We start from the raw sequence: 13,686 nt of genomic DNA, 5'->3' as shown, positions 1-13,686 counted from the left end.
AGATTTACGATGAAACATAATATAAGATTGTGCTTTGTAATTTCGTGATTTGGGAACAGATACCGGTTCAGGCTACAAATCGAGCTCTGCAGGACGCTCAGACTTTTTTTATATTAACAAATGTGACTTTATCATAATAGAAATCATGCTTTTAACTCATTTGATCTGTATTCAGATCACGGGCTAAAGTAAACATACTATGTTTTTTTCCACTGTAAAATAATCGCGTCATGAAATTCTTCTTTTAGACGTTCGTATATCGGGTGAACGGTTGGTGCGAACGAAAAAGACCTGGACGGGCTGTTACGCACGAAAAGCCGAAAGTTAGACATTAAACCTTCCACCTTTCGCGTTCGTTTGCACGACCTACAGGCACAGATGCGTCGGCCGTTGTGCAGGTGCGTATACATATATGATTTTACATGTGAGCTTTACGCGCGCGTGTAGGGCCGAGAGGGTTGACTGGCTCTCCAGTCGATCAATAGCACCCCCACGTTTGCGTCCCTGGGTGAATGCATGCGATAGGCACCCCATTGCTATGCCACCCCGAAAGCCACTTTATATTTTAGTGGGAATGTTCTACAACCCTTGGAAAGACACTCTCGAACCGGTTCGAACGCCCGGAGACCGATGTGCCGGTGCGTCGCTGCTCTCTCCATCCGCCGCTTGTTTCGAGTCTGGCCTGGATGAATATGACAAGGTCATTTCTCTTGTTTAATCCACGTAATTAGTTTGCGCCTTTTCCCGCCCTCTGCCTACCATGCAAATCGATAACTTCTTTCTGTTGTTTTTTTTAAACGAGGCGACATCACAGAGCTTTGAACAGAAATTGTTATCTTAGACCATTTTTTTTTTTCAAAAACAAATCCGTGTTTCAACATTTGAATCACGTACGTTGTTATTAAAATTTGACTATTCCTCTCTTCTTGTTGTAACAAATGAACACATGGAAATAAGTAATTTGTTTTCGGAGCTTGAACATTAATCGTGTATTTATATAATGAAATTGAGAAATTCTGATAAAAAGTGGAGTGGACCGACACGATTTCTGAGCAGCTCATTTATTACCGGCAGTCTGGCAATTGAATTTCAGATAATTAATATAAAGCAACGTGTGCATCGATAGCAGAAAATATGTTAAACTTTAAGAGGTATCGTTATTCAATCGAACAGTAGGCAAATGAAAATATCGATCCTTTTTGAGATTGGAATTTCGTTAAGAAACTCATTACCGTTCACGACAAGCACGAAAACGTACTGTTCGAGAAGCTGGCCAAGAGGTCGAGGTAGCTTCGGCAATGAATTAAGGTCGCGACATTAATCCTGGCCGGGGTAGCGGCCATGCTATCACGACATGTCGTAAATAACCGCGGAGGGACGGTGGGCGCGGGGCAGGACAGAGGGTAAAAAGATTTCTAAAGAAATGTAAATTAAGGAATAAATTGATCCGTGCTGCTCGGTACCAGCGACACTCGCCTCTAACTGGCCGCAACGAGTGGCTCCTTAAGCGGGCCGCGTGCGCCGCTTCTTGAATGCGGTTCGATCGAACGGTCACGCAAAAAATTAATTTCGTTACCTCGGCCCCGTGCACGCTTGTAGATTGTGTCGCATTGCGACGTAATGGTCTCTGATACAACGATTGATAAGCTTACAAGATAACCTTTCTTCGATAAGACTAACAGGCTTACTTGATATTCGAGTCTCTCCCTCTGGAATGAAGCCTCGTCATAATAGAAGCATAAATAAAACGGTAGAAAGAAAAAAAGAAAAGAAAACAGGGGGGAAAAAAGAAGAAGAAATTCATTATTCACGAAACAACGAAAAATGGACGAAACAACGCCAGCGGATTTCCAGAGAGCGCCTTTTAGGGATGAGAAGCACAGTCGGTACAGCAGGTAGCTGCAGCAGAATCATACTAGGTCACGTTTTCATCAAGACCTCAAGGTGCGGACGAGGATCCGGGAAGAAAAGAGAGGACGAGCGAAAAGAACGGGCATACGGATAGGGGTTGAACACACCATTGTTTTTCGACACACTTTCTCCCGGCCTGGTCCTCTCGAAGACAATGCGTGCCTTACTTTTAACCCTCTCTATCGTGCTTAGTCCGATGGCCATCGCGACTCGTTCTTCTTTCTCCCTTGGCTGGTATGTCGCTGTGCTCATTAAGTAAATCACCGTAATGGTGGCTCATCACCCGGGCCAAAGTGAAAATTCACTCGTGGACAGGACTCGGAATCTCGATCCTCGGAGGAATTCCTCTTCGTCGTTGTTTCAGCTTCCGGAAATTCGAGCTGGAAAAATTACAGCAACGCGTTCGCCAGTAGGGACGCTTTGTTCTTGCTCGTTGAAGTTCGCGTGTTTAAGACGTTCATCGTGCAACCTTGTACGGTATTTATGTATAAGGTGTCGCAGAAGTATAGATCGATTAAGTAATAGTTGATGAAAAGATGAGATCTTATTTTTTTGTGTATATTTTGATCTTGTAGTATTTTTAGTAAATGCGATAAAAGTCTATAGATTCATAACCGATTGCCGGATTAATTACGATAGACTAATTTATCCTAAACCTTCTGTATTGAAAAGTAAAACAAAATTGCGAGCACGTTTACTAGAAAAAAAAAAGAAATGTTTCTTCATCATCTTTTGCTACATCTTCCTCGATTGACCAGTTGTTATGAAACACTTTGTACCTTTGTAAGAAAGGTGACGCGCGTACGAGGTGTGTAAGGGAAAAAGAAAGAAGATACACGCGCGATCTCTGTCGTAACGAGATGGAGCGGCGGCCGGTGTGTGTTAATGAGGTAATGAGAATAATGTGCATCGTCTGGTAGGAATATTAACGGCGGTCCGTCCTGGAATTTTGTACGCAATCTGTCTGCTTTCGAAGAAAGTATCATTTGCAGCGAAGCCGGAGAGAAATAATGAGCCGCGCCGTTGATCGATACCTCACCGCGCCGCTAACGATGCAATTTCGACGAAGTTATAAACGACCGTGGCGATCGATCAATGAGATTGAATTTTGCAACGGTCACGTTGAAAGGATCGACCGCCGCCAATGAAATAATACCGCTCGATAGCTTGTAAATATTTCGATACCCGGGCCCGACGTGACTTTTTGCTCTTCAAACTTTTCGTACTTTTCTTCTCGCTCCTTCTTCTCTTCTCTTCGCTTCCCGACCGACGTTAGCGTGTTTTCGCTTCCCCACTCTTCTTTCCTCTTCCACTCTCTGTCACCCTCCTCTACCTTCCTACCTCACCTTCTGGATTTGATTGAATTTTTTCCCGAGGAAGAAATGTTTCCACCAAATGAATCCGTCGAAATATTGCATTCCGACAAGCACGATCCAATTTTTCGTTTAATAAAAGAGAGCTTTTCTCTTCGCAGACCTTTCATTTCTTTCTCACGCCTTTTCCGTAACCTTCGCAGCACCGAAGGGCAGAGTTTAACCCTCGCCGCCGAAACCTTCGATTTTCGATCTTTCATTGATCGCGTTTACACTTTTCCCCATTCCTGCATCTCCTCTTCCCTTAATTCTACTTTACTATTTTCCTAATTTTCTCCTCCAACAGCAACATCTACAAAGTTCGTTACACAAGCTCGACGAGGCACAGTGCGAAGAGATCTTTATCCGTTTCAGTGCGAATAAGCGTTCAACGATTAATAAAATGTATTTAACAGATCTTTGCGTGGATCGTTTCTCTCTTTGTTCATTTTTCCCCCGGACGGTCATCGAAAGTTACGATACTCGGCGACATTTAATCGCGCCGGTCAGACTGCAGCTGCGACGAAATAATTTTTTATTAGTCGATTCCACGCAGCTTCTACTTTTAATTTACCCGTACATTTTAATATTGCGTATCGTTGCTTTGTGAGCTTGTAAATACAGCCGTCTCTCTCCGCGGCATCGTCCCAACCTATACGCAACTTCGCCTCTATCCTGCGGCGTGGAGGCAAATATGGACGATGGTGTGGGACGAGGAGGTTGACAGGGTGAAGGGGAGGGGTAGACCAACCGGATAGTACTGAATAAATATAAACGATAACCAATAATACCTGTAAAATTAATAATAATCATGATCGTATCGACGGGGCTCGTTCTTGCGGCCCTCCTCGCCGCCCATCAATCACATCAAAAATTCTGGATTGGTCGATACGAGCCGTCGTCGTCCGCTGTCGCTGTTCGCCGACTCATTTCGATGAGTTTGTAATTAAAAAATTAATTAAACGAAATCCCAGTCGCCGGCTGATTTTTTCCGCGCGTATCCCCGTCGTCATTGTATACACTCGTATCCTGTGTATATCGCAGGGGTCATTATGACGACTGCATTTCAACGATACCGCCCCCATCTCGCGATACTTTTCTCTACCATCCCCATTCCAACCGACGGGCATAATTGCCTATGGTCGATTTGATAGGTCCAATCTCGCTTTTACGAATAGTATATACCATTTTTCTGCACGGCAGAAAACGCCGTTTCGTTTTTAATCGACTTACGATTAGAGAATATTACAGTTTGTTTTAAACTTTACTCGATATTAACGTATCGACGATATGCTCAAATGACGAAAAATTCAGAACGAACGATTTGAAAAATAATGATCCCTTTATTGCGAAGGTAGCTCGCGTTGCAACATTTTATCGGATACAATTATCGATAATTACATTACGACACTTAAGATGTGACATTTACAGTACGAAATTTCGTGGCTTGTGTTTTTCACTCTCATCGCGAAAGGGTGAAACCAGCGACGATTACGAGAAACTATTATACGAAAATGTCTCTGGAGATCGGTCCGTAGGACGCAAACGAGGGAAAGGAATGGAGTTCGGCATACGATCCGGACAATTCCTGAACGGTACACCGTGCTGTGACATAAATTTCCAGAAGCGCCGGCCAGGTAAAAGGGTGAAAAAGTCTGAGCCGTTAACAGCAGCGGGTTCTCCAGATCTGAGAATCGGCCCCGAAATTAAATAACTTCCCAGGGGGATTCGTCGGCAGAAAATTTACGTTGGCCAAATAAATTGTGCGCGGTCCCGCATTCCACAGGCCGCTACTATTTTAACTATGTGTATAGAGAGTCGCGACGGGGTCAGGGGTGGAGGGTTGGGTGCCAGGGACCGGACGAGTTCCGACTTATATCGCGTGAAAGGCGAAAGAAAAAACTGGCGAGGAGGAAAAGAGACGCAGATACGGAAAGACACATATATCGGGGCCATTTAGAGCAACGCTGGACAGTTCGAATTGTTAGCACCCACCGGTCTCCACATTGGCTTTAATTTACTCTTATTGGCCGGAATGGGATTGCGTTGCCTAGCCTGGAATGCTTATCCATCGTCCTTTCTTTCGTACGAAGATAAAGTTCGCTCGAATTAATCGCCAAGATATGCTTGGATTCCTTTACGGTCCATTTTCGATGTAATACTCGCTGCAAATTGGGCCGTCCTTCTTTCGTTCCTCCATCTTTGAACTACGCTGTGTTTCGTCTATTTGTTTCGTTCGATGAAGTTGCAATAAGAGGTAGTAACCAGCTCTGGCCACATACTCGCTACTCTACTCCTTGTCACAGTTATCCTTTTTCCCTTCCTACTTCTTATTTTCCTCTACATTTCGATTTCTTTCCTCATCCTCTTCGTCCACCAGTTTCTATTTCTATCAGCCCTGGCCGTCTCCCTCCCTCTTTTTATTCGAGTCGTTCTTTATCTCCGCTTTCTAGTCTACTATACCCTTTCTCGCTCGTTCCTAGTCTCTCCACTTTGTCTCTCGCTTTCTCTCTCATTGCCACTCTCTGTTCGTCTCTGTCTCGTTTCTTCGTGGCCAGGAGTGAGCCAGAGGTCGTGTGGCCAGGGGGTGGGAGGTTCGGATTCAATTATCCGATATTAAACTGCCCCTAACCACGTTCGTGTCGACCCCTTTGGCTGTGTGGGTTCAAATGGTTGTTGCTAGCTTGCCCTCCCCGGACCACCGTCCTACCCGTAGAAGTATTAGATTGAATGGACTTGGTGTTGTACTCGCTGTTACCCGGCCGAAGATACGCCTAAAGGTGGTAGTTATAGGATCGCGCTCATGTACGCCACTTTTCTTTCCACGCTACCTCTCCCATCCTCCTACCACCCCCTTTCTTCAATTCGTTTGTTATCGTACGGCCGGGTACCGGTACATTTGCTATAAATGGACGTCCATTCAATCTTTCAGCAGATTGAGAGCGTAATTTTAACCGGTGGAAGGCTACGTGCGTCGAATGCTCACCGATGGATTAAAATATGTGAAGTTAGAGGGATAAACGTTTAATAGGCGGATGAACAATTTCAGTATAGGATTGGTAATAGGGAATAGAACTGGCAGTTATTCTTGAAAATAGGTTTTGCGTATGGTTAACTCGGGCAGAGCTTTATTCGCGGAAAATCAAAATTCGATATATTGACAATGGAATGAAAATGAAAATTCCTTTTCGAGAATTGAAGTGGTCGCTCCGCTCCACTTTCTGTTTTAAATGAAATTTTTCTCCTTTGATATCTGATATTCGCGAAAATTTCTACCATGTATTACCGATGTGGCAAATTCCACGATTTACATTCGGCAAATTGTTTCGCTAGAATTCCAGTGTTAACGAAGATTGTTCTCTTTCGATATCTAATAACTACCGAAAAACCCTGCTGTTTGCCAGGTAAATACCGATATTACAAATCTTGTAATCGTTACTTTTCCTTCGAGATACGATTTAATAACCCACGAATGTTAAATATCTCCGATGATATCAACCTCTGCCAAGCGAACTAATAAAGTCGAATTACACGTTCCGTTTGCTGGTGCGGCAACAACATAATTTCTTCGTACACGTACCGATCGGCTTTCCCGCATGGCCGGTCGAGGAACTGGCACGACGATACACCGGCCGAGACCACTGATCTCGCAGCTCGATGATAATTAAATTGCCCCGCGGAGCTAGCGGTGACTAAACAGTCATTACAACGACTGGGTCATAATTGCGAAACTAGCAACGAACATGCTGGCAAGATAATCGTCGGTCGAGATATATCTACCTAACAGTCTAGGTCAGCCGTTAATTTACCATTATAATTGATTTGCATATAGATTGAATCAGATAAATCCGTGGGGACGAGCGGGCAGGGTAGAGAGGGGGGGAGAGGTTAAACTTACGGAGGAAAAAACCTGGGAAACATGGTCAAGTTCGCGTATACTCTATTTTCTTTTTTCTTTCGTGGCTATAGTTTCGCGTCTCTGGTCATCGCTCGACATTTCCAATATTTTTCACCTCTTCGACGAAATTGAGAGGCGTAAATTAATTCTAACTGCAAAGTTTATCAATTATTGTTATACACGTACATGTCGATTATTTGTATATTTTCGCTTATGCGATAGATCATATTCTTTTCAGTGCACGCTAAGAGATCGTAGCGAAAGCGTATTTTCACTGACTTCGATTGACAAATCACGGTTGATGTCTTTGAAAGAACGAAATGAAAAGGTATCGCGCGGGAAAGAACGGGAAAGAGAATCGGAACCATTTATTTAGTTTACCGTGCGCGCCACCACGAACGGTGCATTAACCGATTGGATGACCGATTAAGAGACGCCATTCTTTTTCATTCGATAGATCGAAAGGTTCCTCTAATGACGACAGGTTATTTACCGCTCGCACGGACGACACTTGATGTTGTTTTTAATCGAACAACGAGATCAGCCTGTACGTATGCTACCGACCGTTTTATGGGATCACCGTGTGTTTCGTTGCATCAGCGTTATCTTCTTTTTCCACTCAGTAGTTGTTTCAGTCAGGCACAGTAATCCAGAAACAGCAATCAAATTACTACAAGAGCACATCAGAAAAATAGAAAAATGGCTACAAGATAAATAAATAAAAGCAAGTCACATTTGCACTAAGAAAACGGAAACCATCAAATATCCAATTGAATGGCATGCACATAACACAAACAAGGCAAGTTAAATACCTAGGACTTCACTTAGACACGCAACTTACATGGAAGCAACATACTAAATCAATTATAGACAAAATACGGATGAAAAAAAGACAAATGTACTGGTCAACTAGTGGAAATTCTAAACTCAGCATAGAAAATAAATTAAAAATATAGGAAACGATAATAAAATCAATTTGCACGTACGGAATACCACTATGGGGGACAGCAGCAATGAGCCACATAAATAAACTAGAGTCGCTACAATCGAAGATACTGAGAACGATAGTCAACGCCCCATGGTATGTCGGAAACGAGGATATACGCAAAGACTTAAAAATATCAAAGGTCAAAGAAGAAGTCGGCAGGTACGCAGAGAAATACAAGGAAAGAACGGCAACACATCCAAACCAACTGGCTGCTGAAGCGAGCAAGATTCTCATAGAAAGAAGACTAAAAAGAAAACACCCCATTGACCTCATTAAAGAAATAAAATAGTCAAACTCGAAGATGGTATTCCGCTGGGGGTAGCTATCCACGTGTTATTTAGCGATTAAGTTAGAAAAATTTACCAAATGTCCAGCTGGACAAATTGTAAAGTACAAATTAAATAATAATAATAATAAAAAAGGTAGTAGTTCTTCCATTTATCATTTTCTCTAACACGAATATTAACGCACAAATATCGCGATACTTACATATATATAACATTATTTTATCGAAGATCCAAATAAGGAAAGATTTCGCTTTGCCAGATCTGCTATCTTCATGGAGACTGGGATTTTGGATAGCTAGGAGATTAAAGTCGCAAGAAGGAAGAAAGCCGCGGCGCGATTAATTCCACGATAGAGGCGTTAACAAGCCGTCGAGCCGGGGGCGTTTCACGTTTCGTCGAACCGTTTAAATTTTCGTCTGGTCAGTTGTGAGATACATTCTCGAGCCATGATCCGGCGAAGAGATTCGGAGCAAAAGGCCAAGCGCTATGGTTTCGTGATCGCTGCTGAATCTATTAGCATCGATTAGCTTCTTCGACTGACGAGATATCTGATCTTCCGGTACCGTTGTGTTTCCAGCAACTATTCTTGCTACACGAACGCTTAAAATCTCGAATCGTATTAAATGCATACGCGCTTTTCGAAATTCCTTTGTCTATAACACCGTAGCTTAAAAATCACAGAGGAAACAGCGAAATCACAATAACAAATGAGGATGAAACAACTAGTTGTGCCAATTTTGGTTTGTATCAATCTTGTGCATCAAAGTTGGCGAATCGTGTGAAAAATCGGCGCGATTTCATGAGCGTCAGCCGGTCCAGCGATAAACTAACTGGTGCGTGTAATGTTTCATGCCATTAAGCGTAATTTGTCAATGAAAGATTATCGAGTGGTGATATATCGGCAGGCTTTTAGCCGAACGCATTGATATGTCGTATTTCAATAGCGACGATACCGTGTGGAGGGTTAACGAGAAAACATTTGTAGAACTAATTGAGGATTGTGACAGGGGTTGGCTCCGAAATAAATCGATCGTGGCCGCGCTTGTCATTGTTTCCGCTTGACAATTTTTTTTACGATGCTGAACGCCGTTTCTACGTATTTCGAAACTTAAAAAATATCTACGAGAGAAAATAACTAGAAAGTTGAAACATCGTTAATTAACGGTAGAATTTGTCCTTCTCCTTAAGAATTTTCACTTCCCTTCATTATGGCCATTAAATGGAATTAACTGGGAAGCGCCACGGAAAAGGACTCGAAAAGACTTGTAAATTAATTAATTTCAACATTTGTTGTGACAATTTTTCAAATAGCTCTATTCTTCCTTCATCTTATCTTCCTTTTTGGTTTTATCGTTGGTTTACTTTCGTTAGACGTAAAAGTTCATTCGCCGTCTTCTTTCTTTCGTAAATTCTTAGTTTTATTTAATATATTAGAAATTCTTACGTCAAAGTCCGAAAATGGTGTGTAAACAACGAAATATATAAAATGGATTTGTAATTATTTCAACAAGTAAAAGCATCGAATTAATTTCTACATATAATATACATACAACCTCTTTTTTTACCTTTTCCTCCTCGCTCTTCTTTTTTTATTGTATCACTTTTTAACATCGAGCATGGAAGCACTGTCCATGACCAAGCCCGAGTGTTACAAACAGCCACGCCGTCGAACGCAATGAATCGGATAATTAATCTGTGTTCCCTCTCGCATACTCGCAATATTTGCTCGCGAGTTAGTTGGCAAAAGCCATTTTAGCGATTATTTTCCACTCAAAAAAGCCCATAGAATAAACCCCGGAGATAGACGGCTATATGGGAGAGAGATGGCCCGGTTTAATATTTTTTAATTGCGTCGCTGGCCTGCCCGGTACCCGGCCCCGGCTTTATCACTAGCACGTAATTAAACTTTATGTTCAGCTGTCATATTTGCATTCTATCTAAGCTAGCCATTTGAAAATTAAAAAGCCCCGGCGAACCTTTAATTTCGTGGCCGCGGTTTAACTCGCGGGGATTGTTTACGAGGAATTTACATAAAGTTGTTTCGCGGCTATTTCCCCAATATACGTATATATACCGTGTATACGTATAATCTTAACGAATTAATACTGTGTTACGAACCAACGGATCTATATGTTTAACCGATTTCCCCTTACTCTTTTTCTCCATTCTGTAATCAATTCTGTTCTCCATTTTCCTTTTTCGCTGTTACTCCTTTTCTGTTCCTTCTTTCTTTCTTTTTTTTTCTCTCCTCTTTATTAGACGCGTGTTTGCGTAACGCGGCCGCAAATTGTTCATTCGGAGACGAGGGGAAGGAAACGAGCCGGTCCGTAAATTGCGAAAGTTAACCGGCAAAGTGAAATTTCAGATTTCACCCGGGCAACGAGAAAAGTGTCGCGGAAAATTATGGGAATCGTTGCCGCGACGATAAATACCTCAACGTGATCTCACTGTGTACCTAAATATACCTCAGATAAATATACGAGATATCTCTCGTCACGAGTATACTGTTTAGTGGATCTCCGTGAAGCGATCGAAGTGATTCTTTAGCGAAGAAAGGAGGCAAAGATCTGAAATTTGAAAGCGTTTCGCTAACAAATATTGGGAATATCATTGTCATACGATACGTTCGACGCTTTCTTCCCCTCGAGCGAATATAATTCAGTGAATATAAATCATCCGCGATTAGAAAATTAGATTAGATATAATTTATTTTTATTATTTAATTTGTACTTTACAATTTGTCTAACTCAATTGCTAAATAACATGTGGATGGCTACCCCCAGCGGAATACCATCTTCGAGTTTGACTATTTTATTTCTTTAATGAGGTCAATGGGGTGTTCTTTTTTAGTCTTCTTTCTATGAGAGTTTTGCTCGCTTCAGCAGCCAGCTGGTTTGGATGTGTTGCTGTTCTTTCCTTGTATTTTTCTGCGTACCTGCCGATAATAGGTATAATTGAGAAGCTTTTGCAGCTTGCCGGATTTAAACAAGGGAATATAAGATAAAATGGTGTTTTTCGTTGAAATTTCGTTGAAGGATTTAGTTCTACCTTAATGTCAGTAACGTTTGAATTGATAATTAGGGTAGCTCTTATATTTACTAGACAAATGAAACTTTCACGAGATACATAACTCAATTGCTCTTCAGTTAGGGATTTTTCGAACGAAAATCTTCAAACTATGCAAATTTCCGCCCCAAAATTTTTTCTTCGTACGATGCACCCTCGCGTATGTGCTCGGACCTAAGATCGAAATATAAAAAGCACAGTTTTGAACAGGAAGGAAGTAGGCTGATTGTCCGGTGGTGCCGTGACGCTTTGATATTAAAACAAACGTACAGGGAAAATCACTTGAATTGCGCGGTAATTAGAGCTAGGAAGTTGCTTGTTGACGTTTATTTTGGTCGCGCGAAACGCGCACAACTTTTAATGAGATATGTCTGAATTATAGAAAGCCGTTACCGAAACGGAAAGACGGAAAGATTAAAGCGCGCGCGGCCGTAATTACTTCATGTTCATTAATTGCTTTTCCAAACCTTCGTGAATTAAATTATCGCAAACTTGGCGCCATAACCGTGCCGAGGGACAAACGGACCCTGCCGTGAAATCCATTGGCCAGCCACGTGTGTCTCTCGCCGTATGAAACGATTTTTCAGGTTAAAAATAACCGGCTTCGCATCCAAAATCAACGTTGGCCGAATTTTCACTATCGTATATCGTCTCCATGGATAAACTATGCTCGAAGCGTTGTTACGCCGTGCCGAATAATCGTTCTACGTCATTTGCACAGAATTAACCAAATACTTGACGATGTATTTTAATGCAGTCAACAAGCTGGTTAGTAGGTTCGTTAAAAACTTGTTGGGTTGTCTTGCTTCATTTGAAAAAATGGAAAGTGGGGTCTGTTTTTAGAGTACGACTATGTTAGAGGATAGATACAGTGATATTCAATTATCATCCTTTCTCGTTGAAGTTTTTAACGAATGTTATTCGTTTCACGTTTTTATTACAGCATTTTTCTACTTTATTTTTATTTAAGAAACGATATCGTCCTTTATCCAAATTTTTTCTCTCATTCTGCCTTTCTTCGATGATTTTAAAGTCTGACTGGTATACGCACGTGTTCATCATTTAATGCGTCCATTTCTATAATCCTTTGTGAAACAGTTGTCACGAGAAATAAACGTATAAGGAGTTTATCCGTCAATCGGTCATTTACCTATCAAGAAACAGCACGTTAGAACTTCAAACGGTATAACGAATAGGACAAAGATCGTCGATCCCTATTATCGATGGACGTCGATCAACGTTAGCGTCGACAGGTCGAAGAGGCCGTCGAAGAAAACGGGAGTCGCAGCTGCGGGACGCGTTTTATCGTGAATGTGCTAAAAGCAAAATCTCCTTGATATACCATGGAACCTTTTAGCGTCTTCTCGAGTGAAAGTCAAACGAGGTTCGAACGTCTGCGAAAGGCCCGCATGGCCGACGAATGGTCTTTGAGGGCACTCGCTCGCCTCTATTTTCATTCGAACTCGATTTTCACAAAAATTTACCATTCAAACGTTTCACCGTTAAAGTTTCACTTTTTTTTCTCTATGAGACCTTCGAAAGATTCCTTGCTCTTTGATAGGCCGATACATTTTTTGACGCTTCTTTCGTTCCCCTTCTTCGTTTACTTGGAAAAGAAAACTTTGATACATAGTCGGTCCGAGCGATACCGAACCGTCTACGGAAACGGGAATCCTAGATACGAGGACACTTTGCATTTTCACGGGCTCTTCCAAACATTCTACGTTTTTCAACTGATCGACGAATTTTTCTGCCACTCTTCTCGTTCCGCTTCTTCGTTTTCTTAAACAAGAAAACCTTAACATACGTAACGTGTGGTTATTATAGCGATACCGAATTGTTTATGAATATGAGAATCCTAGATGCGAGCACATTCTATTTTTTCACTCTCCTTCGCTGATTTTGATAGATTCAGTAACTTTCGATAGACCGGTGAACTTTATTCGCACTCTTCCTATGTCTGTTCTTCGTTTGCTTCTGGAAGAAAATCGTAACATACGGTGGAACCGAGTCGTTCACGAAAACGAGAATCCCAGGCACGAGGACGTTGGCTACCCCTTTTAATTAAAATAAATTCCGCCGGCGAAGCGGAGCGGCGGCCACGGAATCGGAAACTCGGTGAACACTACACGAGGACAAAGGTGAGGGAGCAGCCTACGTGGAAAGACAACGCTCTCATCGATG

General features: G+C 42.0%; 1 protein-coding gene across 1 annotated transcript in view; it reads left to right on the top strand.

Moving 5' to 3' along the window:
* The first annotated feature begins 274 nt into the window (after nucleotides 1-274).
* LOC122573583 (LIM/homeobox protein Lhx9) overlaps nucleotides 275-13,686 on the top strand; it is a 410,158-nt gene continuing 396,746 nt past the window's right edge. The window contains exon 1 of the mRNA XM_043740153.1: nucleotides 275-398. The gene's annotated coding sequence lies outside the window, so the exon portion shown is untranslated. The remainder of the gene's footprint in view (nucleotides 399-13,686) is intronic.

The sequence above is a fragment of the Bombus pyrosoma genome, linkage group LG12, assembly GCF_014825855.1.
Source record: "Bombus pyrosoma isolate SC7728 linkage group LG12, ASM1482585v1, whole genome shotgun sequence".
NCBI lineage: Eukaryota > Metazoa > Arthropoda > Insecta > Hymenoptera > Apidae > Bombus > Bombus pyrosoma.
This window is presented reverse-complemented; position numbering and strand designations above follow the sequence as displayed.